This window comes from Tenrec ecaudatus, chromosome 8 (genome assembly GCF_050624435.1).
Source record: "Tenrec ecaudatus isolate mTenEca1 chromosome 8, mTenEca1.hap1, whole genome shotgun sequence".
NCBI classification, from domain to species: domain Eukaryota; kingdom Metazoa; phylum Chordata; class Mammalia; order Afrosoricida; family Tenrecidae; genus Tenrec; species Tenrec ecaudatus.
The window spans coordinates 1,461,255-1,473,959 of NC_134537.1; positions in this window are offsets into that span (position 1 = coordinate 1,461,255).

The following is a 12,705-nucleotide window of genomic DNA, read 5'->3' on the forward strand; positions in this document are numbered from 1 at the left end:
TTCATCTACACCCCCAGTGCGGTTGTCAATGGAGACGGGCTCATAAGGCGAAAGGAGTGTGACCACAGGACTCAGCTAGACCTGGAGGATTAATACTGATATGTTTAAAGTTTTAGGAAAAGTAAGGTGTGTGGAACCTTCCCCTTCCATTTCAGAAATATCTGATGTAAAGGCAGAGGGAGTGGCTGGGAGAAGTTTGAAACAGCCTTTCCTCTCTTTGATTCCAGAACTGCAAGACGGATACCAATAAGATGCAATTGCATTACTGTTGGATCGAGCGTAATACTTTTCTGATATGTTAGAATGGAATTACATATGCATCACTATGAAACAGCATTTCATAGACCCAATCAAATGTTTGCCCTTGGAGGTTCCTTTCCCTAGTGACATTTTTATAATCTGCTCTGTGGATTTTATGAAAAGTTTGCAAATTTGATAATTATATGATAACATTGTACTCCTTTCCAGGAAAAAAGAAAAAGAACAATAAAATAGATCTTATATACACATATAAGAAATTTCAGAACTATATGTCAACTCCAGGCATTCATAGATCATATATCAAAATTTTCTGATTTGCTTGATCACTGCTAATCAGATTTTAGTTTTCCCTAAAGTTTTATTTAACCTTTGCTTCAGTCAAATAATTTAAATTAAGCATTTATTCAAATAAAATAGGCATCTTTGAAAAATTCAATAAAATTAGCTAAATGACAATGTGATCTTTTAGAAAAATGTGCTCAAAAAAGGTTGTGATATTAATGCAATTCCCTCATTGCTTTTTATTATAGAAACTGGGTATTTATTTTAATAGAGAAATTAAGTTATTTTAAAATATTAATTGAATGTGAAAATTAATGACATTTCCACAAAGAAACACAGAACAAATTTCAAAGGGGGAAAACTCTGAAAGTCTCACAAGATAATTTGTTTTATTGAAAAAGAAGAAAAAACTAAAATTACATTTTAAAAAACCTAAAATTACATAGCAAGGTCAGCAGTTCAAAACCACCAGCCAGCTCTAAGAGAGAAAGATGGAGCTTCTCACTCCCATAAACAGTTCACAGTCTTGAAAACTCATGGGGGCAGTTAGACCCTATCCTATCGGGTTGCCAATAGTTGGCATCAAGCCCATGGCAGTGAGTTTGGTGTTGGTAAGAGGGCTAATTTGCGCCTCGCCTAAGCTGTGGTATTTCCTGTGGCTGCCTATGCATGTGAGGGTCGGACATTAAGTAAGAAAGACCCAAGAAGAATGGATGTATTTGAATGCGGTACCGGAGAAGAACACTGAAATATGGACTGTCAAAAAGACCACCAGGTTAGTGTTCGAGACTTCACCTTACTTATTTTGGACAGGTTGCCAAGAGAGGCCAGTCCCTGGGGAAGGACATCACACCAGGACAAACCAAGGGGGGCAGAAAGAAGAAGGCCTTCGCAGAGATGGACTGGCACGGTGGCTCCAGTCATGAACTCAGCACAGGGACAAGTTGTAGGCTGCCACAAGACTGGCGGTGTCTTCCTCTGTGGTGCACGGGTGGCAAAGGTAGGGTGTGACTCAGTAGCACTGCCAACAAAAGGCTGGAAAGACAGTTACCATCTTAATATTGGCTAACTCTGGGGAGACGGACTGAAATGAGAAAGGTAGAGTGGCAGGTGAAGTAGAAAAACAATGTCATTTCTCAAAAGCATGACTCTGATAAACACCTCTTCTTTATATTTATTTTTCACTGTGACTATCTATCTATCTATCTATCTATCTATCTATCTATATATATATATATATATATCTTTGTTACTTAAAATTATTATCATTTTTAAGTCACATAGATCATTATACTCCCCCTTTGAAGTTCATATGATCAGTTCTTTCACAGATATCGCACATTGTGTTCTGTATCCATGTGTCTTTATTCTCACTCCACGATTTGCTTCTATCTATGGTCCCTTTTGTTCTTGGCATGAGATTAAATTGATATTATCTACCAGTAATTGTAAACAAATGCAATAGAGAGAAATGCAGCTCCTAGAAGACATGAAGTATGTTGGGGGGGTGGGGTGTTGCCGGGGGGGGCAGATGAAAAGGTAACGTAGTGGAGTAGCAAAAAGCAAAATCCCTTGGTGGTGTCCATTGTTAGAGCATATGGCTGCTCACCAAAGGCTGAAGGTTCAAATCCACCTAAAAGTGCATTAAAAGACAGACCTGGTAATCTACTTCCAAGAAATCAGCCATGGAAAACCTTAGGGGAGACATTTCTACTGTGACAGACAGAAGACTGCCGTGAGTCAGAATCGACTTGCAGGAAACTGGCATGGACGTAAAAGAAGACGAGGTCTGGTGGCCGTGTGTGGGGGCGTTTGGAGCATTTCAACCAGCAGGAAGTAGCCAGAGGTTCAAGGGTCAGCACAGAGTTTGGAAGGAACATTGACAGGATGGAACAAACAGCCGCTGATTTTGCCATGTTCGTGGTGCCAGAGGCCAGACTGCATGGGATTCCGTCACATGTGTTTGGTGGACCAGAAGCACTAGGCAAACTAAATAAATTTCTAAAACAGTTGCTTTCCATAAAAAGAAAAGGAGAAACGAGAGAATAGACAGAAGTGACAGTGGGGTTCAACAAAAGCCAGCGTGTTTTGTTTTTTCATAAAGTAAAAATTTACCTATTTGGGGAGAGAGCAGTTTACAGAAATCAGAAAGGAGGACCAGGGAAGCCGGGGGTTGTGGGGGGCGGGGCGGCGGGCGGGTTGTGGGGGGGGGGTGATTCATCAGCTAAAGTTCTGTAGAAGTGAAGTGGAAAGGGATTGATGATTTTGGCAAAGGGCACAAGGCAGAGAAAACACAGCTTGCCCTCTGGGATGGTTTGAAACAGACTGGCAGAGAGAGAAAGGGAGCAACAATGCCTAATGAAACCAAGTGCAAGCTGGCGCTGCGATCAATCGCCTGTGCAGGCTGGGAGCCCTGGTTTGGGTTGCATGTAGGTAGGAAGGAAGCAAAGTGTTGAGTCATCTGTCCGTTATTGTTCTGCTTGCCGTGTCATCAGCAGCCCATGGAGAGTTTCCGGAAGCAGGCAGGAAAACTCAAAAACCAGGACTGGAAGGGTATATACGAGGGTAAATGAAGAAATAACAGAATCAAGATCCCTTACCATAAATAAGTTACTTCTAACCAGAAATATATATGTAAGATGGTATGTTTTAATTTTTTTTAAAAGGCACATCAACCACATATGAATAAGTTTTTCTGCCAAATGTGGGGATGTGACGGTGCATTGGAGACAAATAGAAAGTATCCGACTAATGGAAAGGAAGGTGTCGATAAGAAATACTTAGCGATTCTATGAAAAGGTTGCTCTATTGGTGCACAGAGTAGCAATGACAGCAAGTCACTTGCAAATAAATAAACAAATAGTGGGTTCGCAAAACTCCGTTTGACATGAAAACTGTGCAGAGAGGAAGCATCCTTGTGCTAATGCATCCCTTTCGTGGAAGGAACTATGACGAATGGACTACAGAAATGACCCAGAATAGAAATTCTCATGTTTTGGAGACAAAAAATGCTGCAGTTGTAAACACCAATCAATACCCTCTCGCGCGCTCGCGCTCGCTCCCATCACATAGCGTCAACAGCCTGCCTGGGACGTCCCGACATGTTCGTACACAGTTGCAAGCACTGGCTCGGACTTCCATGGAAGCGCACGGCTTCCCACTTCATCCCCCGCCACCCTCATGCCACGTCCATCGCCCTGTGAGACCCGAGCTCGCGCGCGGACACCGTGTAGCTCCCACACGGCAAGAAGAACTTGATGGAGCAACGTGATAGCAGCAATCTCAAGTTATCAACTTTCAGGTTCGAGCCTATTCTATCAGTAAGCATTTTCAACTATGAAATGCAGTCCATCACAATAATATTTTCAATAAAATTTCTGCAAAATTAGATAATAACAAGACCATGCTATTTTAAATTGAATGATTTTGAAGATAGTTAAGAATTAGACTCCCAGAGGAGTGCTTTATGTCACAAGCGATGAGCAGTACTGTTTAATGTACACTCATGCTCCATCTGCTTCCCTTTCCATTACGCGAATCTCCTAACCAGTTTCTCATGCACGGTTTTCAGCCCATGCTGTGTTTTCTATTTATTGAATACATTTCTCACTTCAACATTTTTCCACCTGAGCTGGCAGTTGTGGCTTTTATAGCGGCACACACGCAGGTCTCCCTAGACTATGAACTTCATATTTTTTCATTTGCGTCATGCGTCAGTTCTCCAGCTTAGTAGGCCCTCCAACGTGCGAATGGAGAGAGGTGTTGGGAGGCAGCCATTGCTATGCGAGGCCATTGACATGTCATCAATTAGATCAAAACACTGGTTTCCAAAAATAATGCTTTCCCTTTTACTTCATAAAAAATAAACCACTCACAAAAGGGCACCCGCTGTGCCAAGAAGCAAATTACTTTGTGTGGGTAAGCAAACGTCCTCTGGTTGGGACGGCTACGATTATCCACCTCCACTTGACTCTAGCAGTGCTGAGGTGCCATGAGTGTCGGGCGTGAGTGAGCAAACTGCCAGCAGAACCCAAAGCCCAAAGAGTTGACTTGTTTTGTTTCTTTGGGCTTATAAACATGCAGACATCCATAGCTGCTGACCCATAAGTAGTAATCCATAATTTGAAAGAGAGCGAAGGGTCATAGTTTCACAATATCTCAGACTCCCATATTAGAAAAAAGATGTTTTAAAAGTAGATGAGTAAAATCTTCACCCACATTCTGTTTGTACCAAGTGATTTATTCATATATAATTGCCACATCAAACAATTCAACCATTCAATCACATCAAGAAGACTTGTGCAGTCATCACCGCTCTTTTAGAACATTCTCTTCCTTCTGGTCCCCAGCCACCCCGACATATCCCCAGGGAGCCGTAAATCTATTACTGTCTCTTCAGAAGTTCCTGTCCTGTATCCCATATACAGAACAATTATTTTAACTAATAATAACAATAATACAAAGTAATAATAACAATAGCAAAGTAAAACAAAAAAACTTCAATTGAAAAGAAAGTAGAAAACATTAAAAGCTAGAGAAAACTTAAATGCATCATATGGGTGATTAAATATTAGGGTACTAAACTTTAACCTAACAGCATCTGCAACAATCCCCTTTTCAGTGCATTCTGCATGATAACAAGCCTGTTCACATCCCTGGTCATTGGTCAGAGAGGATCCGCCAGGGCTTATTCCACGTGTAGCTCCCCTTCTTAAGCCAAGTTGTTTTGCAAAACAGCAGGTATGCAAAAGTTGTACATTTGGATCCATACATTGATTTCACAGAGAGGAGAAAAACAGAAAGCCAACTACACTTGCTATTAGTAAAATCGGAGGGCTTTGCCTAGCTAGCAGATTCTCAAACAACCTGCTGTGACAGTTTGTTACCTGGGAAAGCGTTCCTTCATCGGGAATTTTCATGTCTCAAAAGCAGAAGGGACAACGGTCATATCCAACTTTCGCTGGACAGGTGATTTCTCCTGCATTTACTTCTGGCATTAAATGCGTTTCCCTCTAATTGGTGGTCATCAGCACACAACTAATGGAAACCATTGCCTCCTATCACAACCTTGTTGATGTGAATGTTAAGAAAGATATTATCAAAAAGCCAGAAATGACAGAGCCAGTTGCCTTGGTGCAAAAGGAGCATTTATATTTCCTGCTGGCAGAAGCATTTGCCAAGGAATGGCTAATGAAATAAATCTAGACAATTTAACCAGCATGGTAGATTTGTCCATTTTTGCTGTCAAGCATTAATACTGGCATTTAACCCAAGTGGAGGGAGACCCATGACTAAACTTACAATAAAAGGTCCCCAAATCATCAGTGGTTGTCAAACACGGTGTCTTACTGCTCGCGGTATGAACTGCGCGCACGCGTATGCGTCACAGAGCTGACGGAAGCAGCATCGGTATGTGGTGAAGAGTTATCTTAGCCCCTTGGCTTCCGAAAGGAGGGCGAGGTAATCCTAGTATCGTTTGCTTTTTCATCTAACTCTGTTCTAGAAAGTAAAATAATGCACCAAATATACAGGGATCAGCCCGATGCTGTCTGAGCCTATCAGACACAGGCCAGAGCCAGCGTAGCAGCCAACTGCACTACTCTCCAGTGGAGCCAGCGAGCACTGGCGCACTCAGATGGCCAGAATTGAGACAGAATTACACTGGCATCGGATAAATCATCTAATTGTGACCTGTGGGGTTAAAACCTATCATTGGAGTGACACTTCAAAGCAGGACTATTTTTTCAATGCTATTTTGTGTCACCATATAAGAAGATGACTTGTCGGGGTTCCATTGGCCAGGCAAGGTACTGCAAAAGTGATATTTTCAACAGCTGCTGGGACATTTGTGCACTGACAAATTAGAGGCTAAATCAAAGCATTAAAGAACATCAAAGGCTTAATTTAATGCAAAACAAATACTCCAACTGGATCTACTTTACAGTGAATTAATAATGCAAATTTACGCTGAATGTAGAGGCTTTGTTTTTCGTTTTTGTTCTTTAATTTAGAAGAAATTTTTTCCTTATAAAACATCAGATACAAAAAAAAACATAAGATACATAGGTTATCATTTTTTACTATGCAAAAAAATGGGGTGGGTAATTGCAGAAAACCTAGAAATTTACCAGTTGATTGACTGTTTAAATTAAAATATATGTTGATTACCAAAACTCAGGATATGTCACTGAGAAGGTAGTGGTAGAATAGACACACCATTTAACTATTTATCAAAGGTGAGAGATATCTTGTGAACCATTTAGTAGAAATTGACAATGCAGATAAAAAAGACAACAATTCTGTGTGACTCTGAACAAAGACCATTGTAAGAATTGAAGATGCTGATTTTAACTCCATAGACATGATCACAAATGTGCATTGCTCTTTATAACGAGGATGAAAATTAATCTAGGTTCTGAGAGTGAATGCTAGATCTTTTAGAAAGTCTTCAAAGATATGGCTTGGGGCTATTCGCTGTATTTTGTCTGCACTGCATTCAAAACATGCTCTTGGTCTAGTTCTGTTCTGGACGCTCCTCAAGTGTTAGCCCCGAAGACACAGTTACCAAAAAATAGGCTGTTTCCGGGGAGTGTAAGATAAGAGATAATAATTACTTATAAACTGTCAAGGGACCAGGGGTGGGATCGGGGAGGGAGGGGGATGGGGGGGAAAAAGGGAAACCGAGCTGATTCCAGGAACCCAAGTGGAAGGTGAATTATGAGAATGACGAGTGCAATGAATGTATAAGGGAGCTTTGCTGAATTGATGTATGCACAGACTGTGATAAGAGCCTTATGAGCCCCAATAAAAAGATTTTAAAATAATAATAAATCAATTTTTAAAAAAATAGGCTGTTTTTTTCCAGAAAACATCCCTTTACAGTCATTAGACGGGCATTGAATCTTTGGAGAAACTAGGAACACATTTCAGAGACTTCCTTCTGTTGGCATATTTGGCCATATGTGCAATTATTATAAAATAGTGCAATCGCTCACTTGATTTTTGCATATTTAAGTTTCCTTGTTATTAGATGCTGTGGAGTCCACTCTGACGCCTAGCTGCCGTAAGTGCCACAGAAAGAAATACTGCCTGGGCCTCACGATTGCTAAGTTCGAGCCCATTGTTACAGCACGGAGCCAGACTCTCACATTGAGGGTCTTCCTCAAGAATATACTTACATAAAACTGCACTTCAAAATGTTGATCATTAAATATGGCACCCAAATTAATATTAATTTCTTTCTTGGTTCAATAGACAGATGGCCATGAAAGTTATGAGTGCCCATTTTGTCCTTCAGGAAAGAATGCATTTTGCCAATGCACAAGGATGTACAGTGTACAAAATATCTGAACTCTGGTGTAAGCAGAACACCCTCTTTTAAAGTAGTGACTTTGTCTCTATCATATATTACAATAAGGCCCCCTTTCTCATTAATTTTACTGAAGTTTCCAGATGGGAAACAAAATATTAATTTTGTTCAGCCTTAGGCATTGTTGACTGTTAAGGTACTTACTAAATCACTGATCTTATTCACATTAATATTAGATTTCTGCTATAAAAATGTAGGACCCTTGGGTATAGGGTTCAGTTTGTCATAAGTATAATTAATTGTGTTAAAAAATGATTAATTTGTCAATATGGCAATGTATATCTATATATTGGGCAGACAAGGCTCCTGAGCAAGCTAGCCTACCTTAAAATCATGGTAATACTCATGAAATTATGCAAATTAATTGACTCTTTCAATGTTGCATAAAATGCTACTTCTAGTACAGTGCATGGAACATTAGGCTGTTCATCCAGCAAAAAAAAAAAAAGGAAAGGAGAAAGAGAGAGAGAAGAGAAAACGTTGCATTTCAGAGGCTGAAATCTTTGCAAGCAAGGCCTGTGGTTGAGGATGCTCCCAACTACAGTCCATTTTTATACGAAGCGAGAGGTTCGCAGTCATTGCACACAGAACTTGCGCTGTTTGTAATCATTTTATCCCCAAGCAACTGTCCAGAACGAATCAGCCCTGTTGGGAGAGTAGCCCTTCCACCTAACACACAGGAAGGGAAAAGGTCTTGCTGTGTGGTCTCTGTAAGGCCAAGGGACTTCTTCTCTAACGTTAGTTACAGCACAGGTGTTTCCTCGAAGGACTCTGACAAACTGCCACCTGCTAAGTTAAAACTAGCAACATCAGCTCAATCTTGTCAATTTAGCGGGCCGACGAAACAGGGAAAATAGCAAAAGGAGAAACAGCCTCTCCCGAAAATGCTCCCGTTTGCAAGACTCGGGCACGAAGAGCAAATTTAGAGCGGCATGCATCACTGAACATCTAGTCCCATGCATGCATTCTTACTTACATAATTTTCTACATGTAACAAGTATGCTCATACGTTCAAAAGTTAACTTTTAAAAATCGAACAAAACTGCCTTGTGAGTTTCCAGGGCTACCTAAGGAAACAACTAACTGTCCCAGGTCGGATGCAGCGCTGAGTCGCAGGGTGCTGCCCCGAGGCAGACGACCTGCTCTCGTTCGCGACTGTGCTCGCCACCAGACAAAAGGGCTCCTGTGATCAGTGACTATGGTTTCAGGCAACAACTCCAGGCCTGGTCCAATAGACCTAAATTAATTCTCCGCTCTCCTCCATCAATAATATTATACTAATAGATCCATCGAAGCGCTATTGTCACAAGAAGATAGCTTGCTCTCGGGAACGTATTTCTTTGGTACTTCCCTTTCATACAGTAGTTCAAAATTGACCACTTCATTTTATAATTAAATTAGTCTATTTTCTTATTGCAGCCATTTTATTGTAATGCTCACCTATAATTAAATTAATTTTGAAAGGGGCTATTTCTTACTTTGCTGTGGTTTTTCTAATATACCTCCAAAGACGATCTTGTGTGGTTTTCATTTAATGAGAAAATCAAGACATAATAAAACTGGTATTTATAAAGTAGCAATCTATTTTATAAAGTAAAATGTAACTATTGTTAGTGGCTTTGAAGTGGTGTGAAAGGTGCTTCGCAGGTATTCTTAAGCAGCAACTTTTAGAATTTACTTTAACTAAACTCACTCAGCCCTTGTAGGACATGGCAGTCTACAAAATTGTGAAAATTTTTAATCCTCTAACCTATTTATTTATGTTTCAATCAGACAGACTTTTTCAATTTATTATATTCCAGGTAAAACGATGTTGCATAGGTATCTCAACTAATCTTGGAAGTAAAAATGGTCAACAATTCCTCAAAGTGCTCTCTTAACTATACAAAGAAAAAACTCCCTCTACTGCAAATGCAAAATGTGCTATAATCTTGCCTTTTGCTGTGTTACATACAGTGTACACACTGTAAATGCAGAAGTAGTGTCTTGTTTCATTTTGTCTCAAATTTAGAAAATCAGGGGATCACAAACAAGCAAACACATTCATGTCCCAAAGATACTATGACAGAAAGTAAATTTCCTAATGAATCAACATTCTTCTTAGTGAAAACCCTGGTTGGTGAAAATAATTAAAAGAAACTTGCTTAATTCCCTATTTCTGTTGCCCAAATGTATTTTAATGCGCATGTCATTGTGTTTCTGTACTGTGCGTGTGGGAAGGCTGTGACGAGATGGATTGACACGGGGCTGCAGCAACAGACACGCACATCAGGACAGTGGTGGCAGTGGTGACAGTGGTGACAGTGGTGGCAGTGGTGGCAGTGGTGGCAGTGGTGACAGTGGTGGCAGTGGTGGCAGTGGTGGCAGTGGCACAGCGCAGGCTGGTGTCTGAGTCTGTTGGACGAGGGTTGCTATGTGCTTCGACACATAACAACAACAACAACACATTGTTCTACTAAGCTGCTATGTAGAGGCCTGGATAAAATGAATCTTTATATTAGGGTGATCAATTATACAAGTCCCCATTACTGCAGACTGCTAGGGCAGTTTCATCTCCAGTCAGAAGCCTCCAACATATCACCCACGCTGAGACAGAAACTAGGCAAAGGATGCGATATTTCTTGTCATCCTGTCTGGAGTTCATTCTGTAGATTCCAGTGTTTATGAGCAGCTAATAAACAGCCTAAACAAATGTATGCAAACATTTAATATGGTTAGCTATGTCCAACTATGACTCCTTAGATAGATTTTGGTGAACCTGTCTGTTCCTAAAGAGTGCAAAGTCAGGCTAGTACAAACTCATTCAGAGCCTATCTTTTCCATGGAGAAGCCCTGGCGGCCCTGCAGGTTAGAGTTGGGCTATGAACTGCCAGGTCTGCATCCAAACCCACTAGCCTCTGGGTCCAAGAGTCTAGGACAGCGATGAGGTTGCTTGTGCCATCTAAAGATTTCATGTCTTGGGAAACGTGGTCACGGTCCCTAGGAGTCAGAATGACAGTGGGTTCCTGCTTTTGTACCTGGGAACAGAAAGTGGCCAGCACTGTGTACTCTGGGCACCCTCTTCTCCGGTTGTTTCTCCCTGCAGTGAGTTGACCAAATACAATGAGCAGCACTTTAGCAAGTCCAGCAGGTGTAAAGTCATTATCTCTGTACATGTAGACCGACTGCTTATCAAAACACAGATAAAATTAGAAGAGATTAAGCAAACACTATGCCAGGTCCTGAAAATGTGAGGATAGAAAGCCTTTTCCTGCTTATTCAGCCGAAAGCGTAATCCGCATGCACGGTCACAGCCACCCTCAAAGGCAAGTTTATGTGCCAGAACCCCCATTACGTTTGCCATCGCATTAGAACTTCACAGCATCCTCCCAGAGGGACGTCGTGCCCACCTCCTGAACACGAGGAAGCCAGCCTGGAGAAAGGAATCAGATTGTTCTAGGGCCTTCGCCACCACTGCCTGTAGCCCGGACAAAGGCAGACACTGCAGAACCGGCTGCACCAGACTTTGTTCGTCACCATGAGTTTCTGCTGTCGCCTCTACTCTTACGTTGTTTCTAAGAGTTGTCCTCCCTGGAGAGCCGTCTGGCTGCCTTCAATCCTCCACCTCTAGGGCGAGGACCATGCCCGCCACCATAGTCCTTTCTCGGGGGCTGCAAGCTCCTTCAAAGTTAGCGCAGCTGGTAAGTCCCATCCTAGTGCATGTGTGTCAGCATTTGGCATTGGCTTTGGTGTTGTGAAAGCAGGTCACCATGCCTTTCTGCTGAGAAGCCTCTGGGTGCGTTTGAATAGTTGGCCTTTCAGTTGCAGGCATGCAGTTTAACCCTTTGCACTCCCGGGAATCTTTCTTGAAGATGCGGCTCCTCAAACACATCGCCATCAAAGCCGGGCTGACCCACAGCGGCCCTACAGGACAGTGCAGTGCTGCTCTGTGGACTGCTGAGATGCATCTTTATGGGGGCAGAAAGCCTCCTCTTTGAACCCGGAGCAGCTGCTGGAGTCAAACACCTGCATTAGCAGTCCAGCCTGTGACCCACTATCCCACCAGCGTCCCTTCCTTGAAGGGAAAGACCTGTTGTTCTTGGCATAGTATCTACCATATAGTATCTGACAGAAATGTACAGTCGCAATATGTGAGAATGAAAAGGGAAGAGAAGCCACACTCAAATATTCATCTCGCTGTCAGTGAGCTTTGTCCGCAGACCAAAACTGTAGCCCCCGATATGTGTTTTACTTTAAAACTAAAAAAAACAAAAACAAAAACAACCCATGTCCTCAAAGCGATTCTAACTCATCGCGGCCAGGTGGTACACGCGGCAACCTAACAGCGCTCACGTGATTCTCACTCAGGTCTCCGAACCCACCAGAAAGGAACGGACTTTCTGCTTCTTAGGAATACCAGAGCCTGCGATTACCATGCAGGGTGACCAAGCGAAAGCCATTGACAGGTTCACCTTCCACAAAAGTCCCCAAGAAAGGACGGTGGAGATCCTGGGTGGGTGTCTCACCAGAAGAGGCAGGTTTGTTTCAAAAGGACCAACTTGTGATCCGCTAACAGTCCATATGAAAAGACGAAGCTAGGCAGACTCAGGAACGTCCTTTGCATTACAAATGGGGGGGGCCTGCCGAGGTATTTCACTACCCACCAAGGACTTGTTGCCAGGGATCATCAGAAAAATAAAAACAGGTGAGGAACCTGGCATAAAGGAGGAGAAGCTTCTCTTCCACCTGCTGTTCAGCTCCCCACAGAAACACACACGCACCCTCAACCCCCGCGTGACGGGCAGCCGCCCACC